This window comes from Anas platyrhynchos, chromosome 2, assembly GCF_047663525.1.
Source record: "Anas platyrhynchos isolate ZD024472 breed Pekin duck chromosome 2, IASCAAS_PekinDuck_T2T, whole genome shotgun sequence".
NCBI classification, from domain to species: domain Eukaryota; kingdom Metazoa; phylum Chordata; class Aves; order Anseriformes; family Anatidae; genus Anas; species Anas platyrhynchos.
The window spans coordinates 69,507,403-69,526,569 of record NC_092588.1 but is presented as its reverse complement, the minus strand read 5'-3'; the positions used below and the strand labels follow the sequence as shown (position 1 = coordinate 69,526,569).

The following is a 19,167-nucleotide window of genomic DNA, read 5'->3' as shown; positions in this document are numbered from 1 at the left end:
TTATTCTTTTGTTTTTATTTGGTTAATTTCACTTTCCATCACACTGCTCATCTACTCAGTTGTCTATGTGGACTTCTCTGTGTACGAGATCAGTATCGCTTTTGAAATCTGAAACATGTAGCAGGCTCCATGTCCCATTTCTGTCAACAGCAGGCAGCAGGTGAGGCTGAGGAAGGTGCTCCCAAAAGAGACAAAGCAGCAGAACAAAGAAGAAGGAGTAAGAATAGACTTAGAGCTAATACAAGCTTTCTGGGTTGAATAGAGTGGCATTCTTGGTGGCAGAAGCAAGCAGGTCCATGTACTGTTCCTCAGATGGTACAACATTCTTAATTAAACAGAAATTGGAGAAGCTGATGGCATCCAGTGTCTGGAAAAATTTTATTTTTCAAGATTCAAAGCCAACTATGTATATCTTTCTGTGCACCAAAAGGGAATACAGGAATTTCTCTCAGACACCCACAGGAGAAATGATGGTGACTTTTAAATGTTGGTCATCAGAAACAAAACTTCCCTAAAAGGTATTCTTTTTCTACTTATGTTTTTTCCCCTGTAAGTACTGCAACTGAGCTGTATTTCACCATATAAATGTCAGAAAAGTCTACATCAGACCACTTGAAGTATAGCTCTCCCATAATATCAAGGCTGTGAATTAAAGTTTGCTTTTGGCGAGCTCACAGAGAGTCTTGGCCCATATCTGCTAAAAACATTATGTTTCCAAAGAATTTCACAAGCTGTTCCAGATAAGCGCACAGTAAGTAGGTGAGGCAAATAGACTTATGACTTCTGTTTTTTCTCAGCCAAGTTTTTCGTCTCAGCAGTTACAGCACAAAAATTGCTTGGGCATTTCTGTTACCAGTGACTTCTAGACGGTGCTGCTTTTCAGCAATACACCAAGGAATTACTGACGAAGGACAAGGCAGCTCTGGTGTGGCCAATATGAAGCCACAGTGCCACAGAAACCAGTGATGGCTCTGCACTATATGGGGCACAGCTTTTGTGGATGGGGCACTGAAGAAATCTGGGATTTTATTCTTGTTTTCAAAGCTCACAAGTCAGACTGGGACTTTCATGGTTGTCTAATTGTCTAAACTGGGAGTTTGAGGAGGGAAAGTGGAAAATACTGGAGACATTTCTGAGTCTGAGCTGACCACAGGTGCTGATGCTTTCATTCAGCCTCTAGCAGAGGATGTTAACAGCAGAGCAAGTGGCTGCAGCTCAGAAATTTTAGCTCCTAAATACTCTCAATCATGATAAGTCCTGAGAGCATAAAGGTTACATTTATATTAGTTTAATATTTATGAGCCATGAAACAAGATGTTTCTGGTGAATTAAAGGTGAACTTCTACGTGAGCATGTAAAACTGAACTCTGTTTGGCCTTGATATTTTGAAGATAAAGTGGCGAACTTGAACCCAGAAGAGGAATTTGTGCAGACCTCCTGACGAGAAAGGTGACAGATGCTTGCCCAAGTGAATTAAATTACCGTCTTTAACCTCTCGGTGCTGCTACTGACACTGACATCACCGCTTTGCTGCAAACAGTACATCCCCTTTGTCAAGAAAGTCCAGCTCCTGTCATCAAGGGGTTCATTAGTTTGAAATGAGGAGCTCTGACCAGGTCCAGACTTCTACATAACCCTGACCTCCCTGTCCACCACAAAGCAATCTCATTATTTTAAGTGCTTCCCTCTCATCAAATTGCCTTTCCCGTTGCTCTGACATGCCTGTTTTAGGACGTGTCCTTCATATTAGGAGCCGAATAGCTCTTGTTAATTTAAATACTTACTATGATCTCTCCTCCCTTTTCCTTTCACTTCTCTCATTGAGGATAGCTTGCTGATTGCTACCTATTTCTCCTGTTACGCAGCTAAGCTTAAGGCTGCTGTCCTATATTCCCCATAAACATATGCCCCAATAAATGTCGGACTCCCTTGAAGCACATTGGCACTGGCTGGCAGTAACCTGCAGCCTGAGTCTCCACGACCAGCTACTGTGGTAATTGTGCTAAGTATTTGGACTCAGCACTCCACACCTAATAATACTTCAGCATCTCTTTAACTGTTCTATCCATTTTTACACATTTGCAAGCCTCAGGCTCCCAACGACAAGTAGATGGTAAGTGGAGCTTGTAAATTAGAAATCTACACGCTGCAGGCTTTTAGTATTAAAAGACCCCAAAGTTCCCTTAGTTCATCCCCTGTCTTCCATTAACATCAAATCCTTTCTCAGCAGGTAAATCTAGTGGTATTATTTGCCTATAAAAAAGTCTATTGCAGGCTTCAATTCACTAGCACTATCATTTTCCAGTGTAAGAATACAGGTTCAAAGGACTGAAAATATCAGAAAGTGTTCTGTCCAAGGAAAATAAATGTCTATTTTTACATCAGCGTTTGGTGACAGAGAACTAGAACCTTAAAAAAAATAAATTAAATCTGTTTTTCTTGGGATAAACGGGTTGCTCTTAATGGGCTTTTCTGATAACACAGAAGAGGCAGTCATGTCCAACTGCAGCCCGGGAGGTAAAGAACTATATTCTCATCTTAACTCATGTATTGATCTGCTGGGTGGCCTGGGGCTTGCTGACATCTCTTATTCCAAGTTCTCTCAGCTGGTGACAGGACCAAGAACCGGAACAAGCCAAATGTATTTGAACAGCAAGGACAGTCATCAAAGCGGACACCTTTAAAACACGGATCCAAAACTTTGTTTTCCAGATTCTTTCTGGACTATGATGTTCTCTGGGAGACTGCTTTCAATGCAAGCCTTATCCAAATAAATGCACAACTGTGTGTTAAGTAGTGATGCTGCTTTATTTCTGATCTCAGTCACGTTTTTGAGAAAAATTGAGAACAGCTTCAATAGCTTTGAAAGAATGAAAAATTGGGGTAAGCTTGACTGCTTGAATCAAAAATATTTTGAAGCGTTGTGCTTTAAATCCAAAATTTTCTGAACCACTCCATGGGAATAGCATATATCTCACAAGAATATGATAAAGTGTAGCTAGGGAATAACCTGAGACAATCATTTTTACAGGGGATGAATTTGGGCCACGTTCTGTAAGGGACTCCAAAAATCTAAATTACCATGTAAGTACAAAGCATTATTTAAATGCGGAATGCACGTGCCAAGTTAGGCAGTGTGGGCTGATATAAAGACATGGGACAAAGCACTTTGGAGCACAAAAGTAATGTTTGCTGTTTTAGGGCTTGTAAAAGATGCAAAATAAAACCCAATTCAAATAAATAAGATGAATTTCTTCAACCCATGAAGTCAAGAATTGTAATACAAACCTTTCCAAATGTTCTTTTTCCTTGTGTTTACCTTCACTGCTCAGTGAAGCTGCTTCACTGCATAGTGGGGCCATGGCCCTCTGCAAGTTTTGTTCTCAGATTGCAGAGAAGTCTGTCTAAGAGGGGAATACAGGCAGATGAGTTGGATAGACAGAGATGCACACACCAAAATCCTGAGGATCAGTTTATGAATATGTTCTCTTATTATTAAAGTCTTCACAGGCATTAATGGTATCCCACACTAATACCAAGTAGATTTTATCTTCACTGGCAGGGATCAAGCTTGGTTACTGAGCAAATTTGGAGGCTTGAAAAGCCAAGCAGGTCTTTGCTAACTACAGTTTGTTCTTAGTAACTCCATGAACACACTGGCACTTGTCAGCAGCCTGTAGCTTTAATGTGTGTGTGTACCTCGTGCTCCCCTTAAGCTGGGTGGGGGACCTTATGTCAGACCAACATCCCTGCTTTTCCAGTGCTGGCTGCTCTCCAGTTACCTGCCTCCTGACTTCTCTCCCTGCTTAGAGATGAGCCTCCTAGCTGCTGCTGCTCCTCTGGCCTGTACAGTAAACCTCACACCTGCCCAGGGCAGGAGCAGGAGATCCTCAGCACTGTGGATACTTAGGGATGGGCGTGGGGAGCTCCGTGTTCCCCTAGACTTCAAGGAACAATTTATCAGGGCTTCCAGGAGCTTTTAAGGTTTGGGCTTATGTTTTCAGCAGCCAGCTCACATACATGAAGAGGCATCATGGCAAGGAGAGCTGGCAGTGCTGTAGTGCTCATGTTACCACTCAGGCATCTGAATACTGGATGCTCCTCTGTCCAAGAGAGAGATGCAATCACAGAAAAGCTGAAAACAGCTTATGAACTATCTCATTTGGTCAGAGAACCAGACCAATAGCTTTCAGAGAACTACAGCCTTCGGGCCAAGATAATGGATAAGGCTGTTTTCTCTACAGAGAGCTTTTTCCTAGGTTAAGTGTAGAGAACAGCAGAGAGCTGTGGGAGAGCAGAAAGGAATGTGGGAGCCTACATTTAGTATCAGAGCAGCCATCTTCTTTCCCCAGCTTTCTGCACATTCCCATCCTCACTGCAACAGCCTGAAATTAACTGCAGATTGGTCACAAGGATATTTAGAGAGGTTTGGGCTGGTCTTTGCAAAGCCTGCATTTGTGTTGGATCCAGAATACTTGTGCATGGAAAATATCATTTGTTATGGAATCATCACTTATCTCATGACCAAAATCAGCTATCATCCATTCAACAGTCTGAGACTAGACATTGAAGCTTAGGTCACAGCCCAGTCACAGCCCAGGCAAAATGAACAGCAAATCAATGAAGTCTGCAGAAAACCTGGTAGGGAAGACTTGATCAAACTTCCCAGAAAGGAGAGACTAGAGATGGCGAGAGACTAGAAATGAAATTTTAAGAATGGGTCTGTGCATAACTCATGAACAAGAAGAGAAGTGAATAATTCATCATTATTTGCATCAATATTTAAACAAACCTGATGCAGTCATGCAGGGAGAGGGAAACCTTTTATTTTTGTCTTGCAAACTAAGCAAATTAAATCCTGGAATTATGGAAAGATAATACATGTATAAACCAGGATGGCAGGGAAGGGGAGATTATTTTAAGATTAGCATTTTATTTTACATGTAAAATTCTGTGACTTGAATATTTTTCTTTCTTTTGATTTTTATAGAAAACTTGGCTAAAATCTTTTCATTACCTGCATCTTTATATTGGCAGCTCATAGAGAACCCCTGCAGCAAGCTTCCAGGAGCTTCTTCAGACCCTATTCCTCTAAAGACGAGTTTACTTATAAACGTGAATTAGCAAGGCCTGAGTCCTATGAGGGTCTTTAAATTAAAAACGGCAAAAGCTATTAAGACTAGGAAAGCATTTGATACACACTGGTTTTGGCTGGCTGTAGGCATTATCCTCTAACCTACAATGTGAGCTCAGAGGGTTGTGCTTAGTGGTGTGGAGTCTAGTTGGAGGCCTGTAGCTAGCGGTATTCCCTAGGGACTGGGGTCCAGTACTGGGTCAAGCGTTGTTCAACTTACTCATCAACAACCTGTATGAAGGAACGGAGTGCACCCTCAGCAAGTCTGCTGATGACACAAAGCTTGGAGGAGTGGCTGATACCCCAGAGTGCTGTGCTGCCATTCAGAGGGACCTCGACAGGATGGAGGGTTGGGCCAAGAGGAACCTCATGAAGTTCAACAAGGGCAAGTTCAGAGTCCTAGGGAGGAATAACCCCAAGCACCACCACAGGCTGGGGGCTGACCTGCTGGAGTGCAGCTCTGCGGGAAGGGACCTGGGAGTCCTGGTGGACAGAAGGCTGACCACAAGTAAACACTGTGCCCTTGTGGCCAAGAAGGCCGACAATATCCTGGACTGCATTCGGAAAAGTGTTGCCAGCAGGTCAAGGGAGGTGATCCTGCCCCTCTACTCAGCCCTGGTGAGGCCACACCTGGAGAATTGTGTCCAGCTCTGGGCTCCCCAGCACAACAGGGACATGGAGCTATTGGAGCGAGTTCAGAGGAGGGCCACTAAGATGATGAGAGGACTAGAGCACCTGTCATACATGTACAGGCTGAAAGAGCTGGGCCTGTTTAGCCTGGAAGAAAGACTGAGGGGAGAGAGCAGCAGCTCCTTGGGGACTCCAGACAATGTGCACCAGACAGAAGAGAGAGATATGCTTACGCCTACTCCAGAGGTGCACTGTAGATGTTATGAAGAGTAAAGGAAGAGAGAAACACAATGGTAAATCAAGATGTCACTGGTCAGCTGTTTCCTTCAGTGTTGTCTGCTGTTGGCGTGGTGGCTTGACAAGCCACATCATGTAGGAGCTGCATGTCCCCTTCTTCTAGGACACCTTGGCTTTGAGACTGCAGATTTCAGATACCCTGGAGCCAGGAGGAAGGAAAAAGCATTGAACGTCATTGAAGAAAGTCCCTCAGCAGTGTTCTTCGCCAAACTATGTTTCTTGAAGAAATATCCATCCTTAAATAACTAGATATTAAGTGAACAATCATGTTTCTCACATAAAGATTATCTGGACCCAGAGGCTGAAATCTCAGCTCTCAGTGACCCTTGCTTGTCCAAATTCTTAATTAGATAGATGCATTTAAAAGAGAGGTAATAGCATGCTAATTTAGCAAGTGTTTCTTTTTGCTGGACTAAATCAGACCTGAGATGTCACCACAGCAGAATTTGCCTTTTGTATCTGATGTGAGTTTTTCTTGTGCTGAAGTTTTCTGTGGCACATTCCTAAGAAACAGAGAGCTTTAGAGACAAAGAGCTCTCTGCTGGACATATCTGAAACTGCTAGGTCTACAAACAACATAACTGGGACTTCTCAATCCTCATGTTCCCTGGCAAACCCATGCTAGAAGTCTTCGTGCTTTTCAAAGAAAAATGCACCAATTGTCCTAGGCCTTCAAGACTGGATTTCTGCCAATTTGTACAGGTTTTGGTTGTCTAGGGATGATCCCAACTATAGCCAGTGATTTGGGGGAGATTAAAAAAAATATCAAAATTCAAGCATGTGAAACTGTGTCTCTAACAGCTGGTGTTACAAGCACCTAAAATTACAGGCCAGCAGGTATTCTGCTCTTGACAGTCTTGTTTGTTATTATTCTGATGTGTCCAAATTCTGCGATAAAATTACATACTCATTAACTGTCATTTAGAAAGGGCTAAATACCCTGACTTATTATGCAGGGAAGATTTTCTCTAAATGGCATGTCATCTCAAAACCAGATTTTTGTATAGCTTGAGATTCAAAACTGTATTAGACTTAAGATTATCTCACATTGGACCAACGCATTCTCACCAAATCTATTTTCAACATTCAAAAGTGTCATTATCACTATTATTATTGCTCATTTCCTAGACTAATAAGAGCTCCAAGCTCCTGCCAATGTTATAGAGTCAGTACAAAAGGAACTTTACAGATATTATATTGTTATGCAGTTCAAGCCCTTTAAAATTTTTCAGAATTATCTTTAAAAGAAGACAGTTCCTTTTCTTTGGATTCAGCTTTTTTTTTTTTCTTTTCTTTTTTCTTTTTTCTTTTTTTTCTTTTTTTATTTCTTTTTTATTTGTTTAGAAAGATTAAAGAATTTTAGAAGATTTTGAAATCAGACCAAGACTGAAAACAAATGTGGCAGCATAACCTGCTGTGAGCCAGAAGGGATAAAAAAATATCTTCTGAACAGTGGTGCAACAGAGAACAATTTTGAATGAGATAACGATGAAACTTCTCACTAAATAACAGGACTAGAGAAAAGTTTGCACTGTCGGAGTTCGCCTGCTTTTCTTCAGCTTTATAAGCTTTGCCTGAGCCTTGGTCTTAGCATTACCATCTGTGTTTGGTGTGGAGTTGTTATGTTTCAGGCAGACCATTGGTACAAAGAAGATGAGGAAGGAAGGCACAGGTGTGACAAAATAAAATATGAGACACTGCTGGATGTTACACACAGAGGTCAGAAGGACCCAGCACCAGTCAGCAAACACTGTGAGAATGCATCCCATCTCAGCTGCAGATTTGGTTGTGCAGGAACTCCCAAACAGGTGGCAGCTCCTAAAGGAGAAATAGCCAATAACCAGATTGGCACTGGCACATTAGTCAGCCAAAATACAGCTACCCCCGGGTTGTCGTGACGTACAGAAGGGTATATCTCTCCATCAGGTGCAATTTAAACACAAACAGTCTCTGGGACAGAGCGTTTCTCCCCATGGCCTTCACAACCTCACAGTGAAACAACCGGCCTAGCTAAGGCTGGGGCATGGGCCTCAGTCAGGCATTGCCCATGCCAGAGGGGACAGGTGGGCTCCTGTGTCAGCCAAAACAGGGACACAGGAGCTTCCTGCCTTACACATTCATGCACATAAGTATTGCCGAGTGGAGCAGCTACGTAGGAAGATAGCGTGGTGTCTGGAAGAGGAGCCGAAGGGAGCTCCTGGCAGATGGAGCAAGCCGTGGAGTGAGGGGGTGTCGCAGGAGCTGGAAGGGAGGTGTGGGGAGGGAATGTTTGGGTGTTGATACTAGGAGGAGAGGAGCACTGAAATATCTTGTTCCCACTTTGCCTTCTCTTTAAATCAGAGCATGGAAATACGTCTACAAGATCTACAGTGAGCCCAGAAGTGCCAGAGGACACATTTTTAGAAGTGCTTTAATCTGGATGTAAAGAGTGCAAGCAACAGGGAACTCACCACATAGGCTAAGGTGTTCAGATGGTTTACTGTCCTCACTGCTGTCAATGTATTTATCTCTGATCTGATCTCACACGGTTTCACTGTCCCAGTGCTGGGGATTCAGCAGACGGGATCATTGAGTGGTTCTGACTGTTGAATTTTAGAGCCTTCTGCTCTTAAATAGACCTCAAATAGATATCAACAGACCGTGTTCAAGTAACCTCTTAACTTTCTCTTTGATAACTATACTCTTGGAGGAGGATGTCTTTGACATTGATATTTTTTTTTTAAATTTTTTTAACTGTGTTACATTTTTTCACAATCCCTTCAGCAGCAAGGACACAAGAACTAGGAACAAATGCCAGGGTTGTATCCAACAGCATGACATACAGAGGTAAACCCCAACTTCCCAGTCTGGTATGCATCCTCCTGAGTATTCACCTGAAGACTGTGTTTGCTTGCTCTCTGAGCCCCATTAGCTTTTTGGGACCTTCCCTTCCCATGGTCATCCTCCACAGCACCTCATTTATTTCATGGGGGAGTGCCTAACAAACAGGCAATTTTTCAAAGGGCTGATGGCTGAGTATGAAACAACTTGGCAAATATTAATTGGGAGTCTATTCTTGAGCATATGAGACAGCAGGGAATAAAGAACAAAGTCAGAATGGGCAAATTGCCTAGAAGCAAAAGATGCTGCCACTGACTACAAAAAATCACCTACTGTGTTAACATGCTTGACTTTTATTTTGTTGAATTTTTAGGGGTTGTTGGGAATTTCTTCCACATATAAAAATATTTTCAGTCTTGCAAGAAAGAAGATTCCAAGTTCACCCGCTTTTTTTTTTTTTCCCTCTCTTTTATTTCATTATTATTATTATTTTAGGGCAATACAAATGTCTACTTAATATGAATGGGGTCCTGCTCATAGAGCAAAAGCTGGGTAGTATGACTAAGGATGGTCATAGGAACCCCTTTATCAGGGTCCTGACACTCTTCTATTTTGGTTAATGATGGAATTTGGGAAATGTGAGATGAAACGCCTCAGAGTATGGAAGGGTTTCTCCAGGGACATGGACTATTTCTGTCAGGGGAAGATGCACAAAATGTGTAAACAGACCAAGGGGGACATGAGGCTTCTGGAGCATTACAGTGAAAGGGGCTACCCATAAGACTGAAGACAGCGCACAAAAAAGTTTTTTGTTTTTTTTTTTTTAAGATTAGCACTTTGTTTCCAACTACACCATCTGTGGTATCATGTTTGGTCTTTATAAGGTACTCTCAAAAGAAGAAGAGCTATGAATTTAGTAACAAGGTAATAGTTTTAATATTTCCTGTAATGCATTTCTAAAGTCTTACCCATATGTTTTCAGAAAACTGTATCAGAGAAAATCAGTGGGAAGCCAGGAATGTGGTAATAAAAATGTGTGGTAGAAAAGCTAATAAAAGCTAATTAAAGCAAATTAAAAAAGAAGGAGAAAGAAAATAATGGTCCTTCCCCCACCTCCTTTCTACCACTCCCCACCTTCTAGGACAAGTAACTTGCAACTTGCACTCATGCCCAAGTATCCGATCACAAGAGCAAAGAGAACAACCTCCACCATGAGGAAAATGAGCAAAATATACATGTACAAATATGAAACAGCAAAAAAGAGGATAAGAAATTTCACCTCCTTAAACTCATGGATTTAGGATATCAGTGGTTCCAAACAAGTCATGCCAGCTGGTTAGCAAGTTTCATTGGCCTACTCTGAGAACAACATGGTGACCAACTCTACAAGCTGCAGAGGCCGGTCTAAGAGCCAGTACCACAAAGAGTGGGACACAAAAAAGTTCCTCAGAGTGACCAAAAGAAGCTGGGAGACCCCTCTAGCCTGCATCTGCTGAATCTTGAAGGAGTTTGTGACAATTATCTATTCACAAACACTTCAAGGACAACAAGAAGAGAAATCAAAGCGTAGCTTGTGAACTGCCATGATTTATTAAAGTGAGATAAATTTGCGAGCTGGGAAGTATAAAACTGAGACTCTGGGGTAAAGAAAGGACCAAGAAAAGAAGGAGCCAAGGAGAGCTTCTGTAAAAGGAAAACCATTTCAAAGAAGCTAAAGATGGAAAGGTCCTGCTAGGTCATGTAGGTTGGTGCCCTTATGAGTGTGAGAGAGAGACACAACAACAAAAGAGCCCTGGGCTCTAACATCATACACCGGTCAAGGTCACAGCTACAAATTACAGAGAAAATGGGCAGCCACTTCCAGGCAGGGTCTCTGCCTTGACCTCAAAAGAACTGGCAGCGCAGGACTTTCTTTGTCTTGGCACCTGCCTATTATTTCTCTCTTCGAAAGAGAAAAATATCTTGAAAAGTCAGTCATAAATATCTACATTACAGCTATTCCTTTTCCACTGCTGATAAATAAATAAAAGTGAGAAACTCAAGGTATGAGAGGACGCCAGGTCATTCTGTGAGATGTGGGACAGAATTTGGTGATGGACTAGATCCTTAAGACCCAACTACCCTTCTAATTATTTGCAGGAACAGGTCAGGGACAGCAGCGTAACCTGCTTCATTTAGAGGCAAGAGAACCGAGGAATGAGCAGCAGGAAATAAGAAGAGAAACTGGAGAAAAGAAAAATGTCAAGGATGGCAGAAACCTAGCTGAGTTTATGCTAACCCAAGCAGTATTGGGAAATAGGAATGGCTTTCACAAATATATTGTAGAGGAAAGGAAAGCCGACCAGAAAATAATTTCATTAATAAGCAAGAGGAAGATGAACACACCATTATTTCTTCAAAGTCTAAGTTATCCCCTTACTTTTTTTTTAATGGAAAAAAAAAGAAAAAAGAAAAAAGAAAAAGGATGTGGCAATGGGGAAATAATGAAAATCCTTTACAAATAGCTATTAATGTAGTGCAGGTTAAAGGAAGAGTTGGAAATTTTGAATATCCATTGTACAGATCAAACAGCTGGTCTGGTTGCACTCATCCTAAGGTGATGAGGGAATTAGCCAGTTAATTTACTGAACCATTGGCAATTATTTTTGAAAGTCATGGAGAACTGTGGAAGTCCCAGAGGCTGGGAATAAAGCAAATATAGTATTGATTTACACCGAAGGAAGAATGATCTTGGCAATTACTGCCCAGCACTTTTATCTTCAATCTCCAGTAAAATAATGGACCAAGCAGTACAAAAAGAGCTATTACAAAACTTCAAGAGGGCATTGGAAACAAGAGCAACAAGTGACATGGGATAAAGAAAGAATCCATTCTAGAGGGAATTATTGATGTTTTATACATATAAGACTAGAATCAAAAAGTATGGGATAAAAGTAATGAAATCGAAACAGAAGCCTCCCTTCAGCAGAGCACTTAAGCACATGCTTAAATCCCTCCAAGTAAGTTTTGAGCAACCACTGGGTAAAAGGACCGACCTGTTTGCATTCTAAAAATATAGCGACGAGCAGAAGTGATTTTATAATCAGGACCTACACAAAGAGCAACAGCAGAAAAGAGACTGATAAAGGGCCCTGTGCAAACCTACAAGGAGAAAAAGTGATGAGGAAGAAGGACCAAAATGTTCAGAAGGTTCCCTTCAGTTTTGACACTAATACCCTCATTAGAAATGTGAAAGCGGCTGCAAAGTGCACACTGAGGCACAGAAGAGAAAGGGCAAAACCACAATAATACAGGTATATCTGGAGAATTACATGCAAAACATAACAAAAGGAAATTCACTGTAATAAAAAACCTACTAACACATCCCGGGGAAAATAACCCAAACTGGAGTCATCCAAAGAGAAGGAGAAACCCAGAATAAACAATATCAGACACCTAGGAAGGACAAAAATGGACAGCAAACTGTTTACTGCTTACAAATGAGAGATGAGAATCCACTGTAAAGCCAGCAGATCACAGTTAAGAGGGGTGATGGACTTTGTTGCCTGCTCAGTGCTGAGGGGGTCACACTGGAGACCCTCATTCGATGCCAGACAACCTAATTAGAAAAACTGGAGATTTTAAAGAACAAAAGACAAAAACGCTTAAGGTGTCAAGGTACTGTGAGGAGAGAGCCTGACATTAAAGTTTCATTATACAGCTTGGCTGTGTTATGATAAGACTTCAATCCTGCCATCTATCGCGTGTCCTACATGGAGAAAATTGCAGAATGGAGGCTGGGGGCTGGTTGAATACAATCACTTCTTCTGATGCCTGTAGCTCCGTTACTGGCACGGAGACAACTCTGACAAAAAATATGAGTTTACCACAGCCTGAATACATCTTTTGAAAAACAAATAGGGCAATGACTGAGACTGTTCTGTGCTTCTTGAAAAAGCAAACCCAGACGTAACAGATTAGAGAAAAGGAGATTAGTGCAGATTTAAGTCACGCACAAGACATCTCAGACATGTCCCCAGTATTGGGGTTTGGGGTGGGCTTGCCTAAGGGACAGAAGTACCACTAGCTGCAAGCTGCCCCTCCACTCACCATCTTAACGTGACCTGGGGTGTGCAAAGCCCAGCTCTGCCACAGCTCTTTGATTGGTGTAACTTCTGCAATTATCTTCTTACTTTACTTTGTCTTACTGATGGTAATAGATTTTTTTTTCTCTGTAAATTATTTCCTTCATTTCATGTCATCTCTCGCTCAGATCATCCCAATTATTCATCATTACTCCTTGCTATTTTTAATGCTTAACATCTGTTTAAAGAATGCTTACTCCAGCCTTGAAAATGAGTGAGAAAGTAATTTTGCCAGTTTATTGAAGAAAATTATAGGTAGATAAAGGTGAGGAAATAATGACAGAATAACATAGAAGTGACAGCACATATATATTTGGAAAAATCTGATATATTAAATGCTAATATAACTGCTGAGAGGTCATGGAGATGGTCAGCTGTCATTTCTAGACCCCTGATTTAAATCAGAGATGGTTCAGAGTTGACTGAAATCTTAACACCTGCTAACAACCTCTATGCTATAAGTGCAGCTCTGAGTATTAGTGGGTAACCACCCAAAAGAGATGTGTGCTCACATACATTCACAGAGCAGCAGGCTGTCTGGTCACCAGCATCTAAACAGGTCAAGCCGGATACAAGATTACCTTTTTGATGGCTAAACACCATCTCCCAGCCTGGGACTGAGACCTGCATCTGAATGATGTGGAGAAAGAGCAGGCTGGCTCTGTTTGCCCTCTGGCATTTCCCTTTGGAAGAAGATTTACCAGTGAGGCTACAACAGACACAAAAGTACCTGCTTTTTCCTGCCCATCACTGCAGGGCCGCATCCTGATGTGCAGCTGAAAGGAGGCTGTGCTTCTTTCTGCAGTCTCCCCCATCCTTATCTCAGTTGCCAGCCCCATTTCACTCTTTCGGCAGCACTACGAACCCCTCAGCTTTCCTAAATATCTAACTGCCTCTTCCCATGTAATAATTAAGGTAGCAACGTGCAGTTATGGCTGCTGCAACATTTTGTTTCCAAGAGCTTGTTTTCATTTTCTTACAGATATCGTATCTCGAGCCAAAACTTCCCAAGTCTGCTCTATGCCTGAGGGAGAAGACTTTTTTTTTTTTTTTTTTTTTTTTGTGTGTGTGTGTGTGAAAGCATAGCATTTGATCAAGCAGCCAGGTTTTTAGAACAAAGAGGTGAAATGAAAAAGATGATGTATTTGTTTTATAGCAAAAAGAGTTTCAACTTTATTTGAGCCGTCTTTATAGTTTCAGCTGTAAAGGACCAACTGCAAAACTGTTTGACAGGATGGTAGCTTGTATGGCAGATATTGTAAGGTTTTGAAAATCGTCTTTAGTGACGCACAGCATTTCATGCAGACACTGCTGTCTCAGTGTTAGCTCTTTGAGCGATGCCACTGCCTCTCTGAGAGGGCTGCTGACTGTCTCCATCTTCCTGACTCTGCCTTTTTTAATTCTGAAATGCTTCATTTTGAATTCAGACGGCTTTTGTGAGCAAAAGCGGTGATCATACTACCTATCCGCATTCAAAACAAAGGACTGAAAATGGGAAGAAGTCCAAAAACGCCATCTCACAGAATATATTCAAATCCCCCAACACTTTTAAGGTAACATTATCCCAGTGGGTTAGCTATTTACATTTGACACTTTTTGGCTTATTCTCTGCCTAGATGAAACGCTAGCTTGTGATCAGTTATAGTTCTGTCATTTTAGAAAATAAATAAATAAATCAAGCATTAGTTAATAAAAGCAAGCAATGGGTTATTTTCCATCATCTCACCTGCAGCATTTCTTCAGCCTAAATGCCTGACACAGCAGCCATCACATTTGTGAGAACTGTCCAAGGATTTACAGCAGTTTATTCTCCAAAAATTAAAATCTGAAGAAATGAAATCTGATTTGGGGACGAGAGGTTGGAAAGCATTGCCTGAAGGATTAAATAAATAAATAAATAAATAAAAACAACCCCACCAAAACTCTGGGCAATAAAGTCAGAGCCTTTCAGCTTCGGCTTTTTGTCTGTGACATTTTTCTAATACACGTCTATTTTAATGTTTTAATATTTCTACTGGTCTGGGAGGTATGACTGATCTTGCCATAGTCTGGCATTCCTGACAAAGCAGACTCAGATGACAGCAATATGGGGAAAGCTTCAAACTCCCAAAGGTGATTTAGAAGCCCAACAGCATTGGGCTTTATAGCCCTGTTGGAAATATGCACTTCTGTTAGCAATATAACACTCAGGAGCACCTCCAGAGTCTTGGGAAAGCCCGAGGCCACCCTCTTCATCATGCCTGTCCAAACTGGCTGCTCCCTTTCCTCACACGGTGACACCTGCCCAGCCCAGCTCTGATGCACAAGTGACCCGGCAGTGTTGAGATGAAGGATGAGAAATTCTTAATTGCACTCAATGAACTATTATAGCTTTAAATAATTTTCACATCTGCAGCAATATTTTATTAGTGTTGTTGTAAGGAATGTAATTTTAAAAGTAGTTCATGGTTTCTTTTGGGCTTTGCTCTGATTTTAGGGTTGGACTATGTGTTATATCACAAAGGACTAAAAATATTTCCTACCAGAGTTTCTTTAAATCAAGAATGATGAATAACAATGTCATTTTCTTCCTCTTTACTTGACACTTGTCAGGCTGCATGGAGAATACTGTGTCTGGCCTTGTGCCCTGAGGTGCAAGGATGTTGACCTACACAGTGAATTGGGCAAAGGGCCACCAAGACATTTGGGGCAGCAGCACTTGTTACATTAAAAAATGCTGAGGGAACGAGGTTTGTTTGGTCTTGGGAAGAGAAAAGAAGTTGTCGGGGGCCTACCAGAAGCTTGCCAGTACCTATGAGAAGGTTGTTGAGAAGATGAAGCCAGGCTCTTACTGAGATATGTGCTGGCAGAACAGTACAATGGTCATGAATTGGAGCAGGGGATGTTCACACAGATTATAAGGGAAAACTTTCCACCATGAAGACAGTCAGACTTTGGAGAAGATACCCCAAAAGGCTGTACAATCTCCGTCCTTGGAGACCTGTCTGGATAAAGCCCCAGACAGAAGTTCAGAAGTGACTCTGCTTGGACAGGAGGCTGGACTAGAGACCTTCCCTTCCAGCCTATGAGGTAGTGTGTTTTTTGTAGGTGCTGTGCACTACAAATAGATAGAAACTGTGACCACTGCATGTGGAAACCATATACAGTGGCTACCTAGAAAGAGCATGAGGACTGGGGGAAGCAGACCCTTCTTTGCTGCACCTCTGAGGGTTTCAAGAAACTACACATTCAAGCCCTCGTGCTCCTATAGATGGCCTGGGAGAGTCTGAATCTCTGATCCTCAGATTCTGTTTTGTAAGGCAGGAACACCCACAAAAAGAAGCAGAAAGCTTTCCGGGATTTTTTTTATCCAGCGCCTCGCCACAGAAAGCCACTTTATCCTCCTTTCCATTTACACAGCCTATTTAGCCTGCGCGCTCTTAACAGCGTGGTGTCCCATAGGGAAGTGCAGCTGGGGCTTGTGGATACGACTGTTTTCCTAAGTACTGTTGATATGCTTTATTGCTCTATTTGGAACCGTGGGCCATTTAAAAACGCTGTTATTACAGGGAGTCACTTACGCAGTGATCCAGTTCTGCAAAAGGTGTTTCTCCAGCCGTAACAATTCTACATCGAGATGTCTAATGATGCGCACAAATAATTTCTCTGGTTACTAAGCAGTCACAGCACCACACCTGCCTGAAACGGCATACTGAAAAGCCAGAGATTTCCTCTTGATTGACTCATTCCTTTCACGCCTGCTTTCAGAGAGGAAGCAGAAACATCAGAGACTTCTCTGCTTAAATTGGAAAAGTTATTTTCAGCATGACTACTCTGCCATAGTAGAAAGTGGAGGTGGCGGTGCTCAGGGCTCAGAGGCTTAGCTCTTCCATATGCCCCTCTGCCAGATGGGATTCAAATGCTTTATCACCCTGGCCACTAAACCAGGTTTTCACTCCTGTTTTACCTGCATGCAGAGTCACCAGCTGAGTGCCCGGACAGCCTGGGACAGCAGTGCCAGGCTCTGACCAAACACACCCAGGGGGCATCCAGGTGAGGGCTGGCAGACCCAGGCACCGCAGACAGATGGGTCTCATCAGCAAAACCTCTGCAACGGCAAGGGGGGGCTCTGACACGTTTTCCTGACATTTGCTGTATCTTTATATATTTGAAATATCAGAAGGAGGAAAGAATAATAGCAGCCTGTCCTTTCCCTCTGCTGGCAGAAAGAAGAGAAATATCATAGCCTGGTGCTCATCCTGAGCCTGCAGAGCTGGATGCCTCGTACTTCTCTCATGAAAGGACATGTAACTAAAAACAGCCGTATGGATTTTTTCCTCTTTTTTTTTTTCCTTTTTTTTCTTTTTTTTCTTTTTCAATTTACCTCCTTTAGCAGGCTCTTTTCTGTGCAATTGTTTAGATTAGAACAAATGTTTACAGCCCAGATATAAACTCTTGACAACAGGGTTTTATAACGAGTAGACCTGACAGACTTCTAACTATTGACTCTCACGTTAAAAAAATAGATTGAGATTTCCAGCAGAATAATTATACACATGTACAGTCAGTGATTACTGAGCTTTTTGAGGAAAGCTAAAACCACTGAATCATAGCATGCGACTTTCATATCAAGGGCAACAATCACAGCGTTGGGAATTTGTAGCCTTGCATAAAAACAAAAGGCTAAAATCTGCACTCTTTTTACAGTCTGTGCAAGCCATCAATTTCTCTGAAGTGACATGGGGTGTAAGTCAGGTGGGATTTATCCCTCACGGTTTTATATTACTTTTACTCTTACATCACCTCCAAATTATGAGGCTGCCACTTGGTCTGGCTGCCCCTTCACAAATAAGCCTGTTCGCATAAAATAATCACTCACCTTCTGTGTGCTTCCTCTCTCAAACTCCAAAAACACCCAAAACATTCTCACAAGGCTTGAAAAGGACACTCTGGCTGGCTGGGATTTTTGCTGCTTACAGCCGCAGCCCCTTAATGTGTCTGTAAAACAACAAAGGAAAAAGGACAGGGGAGTGGGCAGCCTGCCCCCAAGTACTGAAACCATCAGGAGCTTCTGTGATTTCTCATTCGTAGTGGACAGGAAGGAGGAATAGGGAAGCAGTGTAGGAAAGGTCACTCTCAAGTTACTTCAAACCCAGCTGAAACTCTGATCTGCCAGATGTCTTACGAGCAAGTTGGTTTTTTCATGAGACTCCGTCTCAATTTCCACACCAAAGAGGTTCAGATAAGCTTACGCCTCTGTCTGAACCTCTGAACCTTTTGAAGTTTGCCATTACTGTCATTTTCCCTGCATACTGCTGGTTCCTCTCACGCTGACTGAGCTCTTGCAGAACTACCCAGCCCTGATAACCATGAAGGAAATGATAGGAAACACGTCGCAAAAAATAGAAGCAGAAGTAGTGTTTTCACAAATTACAGGCTGGTGCATAGAGAAATATGGCCAGTGACTCCGGGGCAATCCTAACACAGGATGTTTGGTAAATACAAATCTGAGCATGCATTACTAAGCCCACGAAACTACAGTGCAAAGCCAACACGGCCATTTGCTTGTGTTATTTTATACCTCTGCTCTCACTGTGTTGTAGTGCTCAGCCATCTAATCTGCAGTGACAGAAGGACGGTCTGGAAGCAGAAGGATGTGGGCCTGGAGGTCAGAAACAGGGCTGTCTGCTTCTGGCTCTGTCACCAGCTGCCTGCAGCTCCAGGCAGATCTCCTTGCCTCTCCTTGTCCTACCTGGAGGCAGAGGAGCTGGAGGACCTCTCTCCTTCACAGGTCATGGTGAGGCTTCGCTCATCAACAGGTGTGAAGAAACCAAGACCTTGCCTTGAAGACATCTCTGTGAATGGTTGCTGGAGTCTGTTTTGAGATATGTGGAAGTGTGTTATTTTTTGGTGATCTTACCCATTTGGGAATTCGTGAAGCCCCTTCTTACCCCTGTAAATCTGGAAGTATGGGATGGGTAAGATCACCACCTTGTCATTTGGGTTTGTAGATGGCAGGGGCAGTGAGGGCAGGGGTGATGTTTTAAATTTCACAAATAGCATAGGTAGTTGGACTACTGCCTGCGAACTGGAGGCACATTTCCCAGTGGTGCCTTTTTCTGTGGCCAGGAGCACAACAGCTTTTTGTTATCGGTGATGGTGTGCTGTTGCTGCCGCGGTAAT

The 19,167-nt window shown here is 42.4% G+C and overlaps 1 long non-coding RNA gene across 1 annotated transcript in view; it reads right to left on the bottom strand.

The window, feature by feature from the left end:
• The window catches only part of LOC119716003 (uncharacterized), a 56,669-nt gene extending 37,502 nt beyond the window's left edge, over positions 1–19,167 (bottom strand). The window contains exon 1 of the long non-coding RNA XR_011807220.1: positions 17,864–19,167. This is a non-coding gene — a long non-coding RNA (uncharacterized lncRNA). The remainder of the gene's footprint in view (positions 1–17,863) is intronic.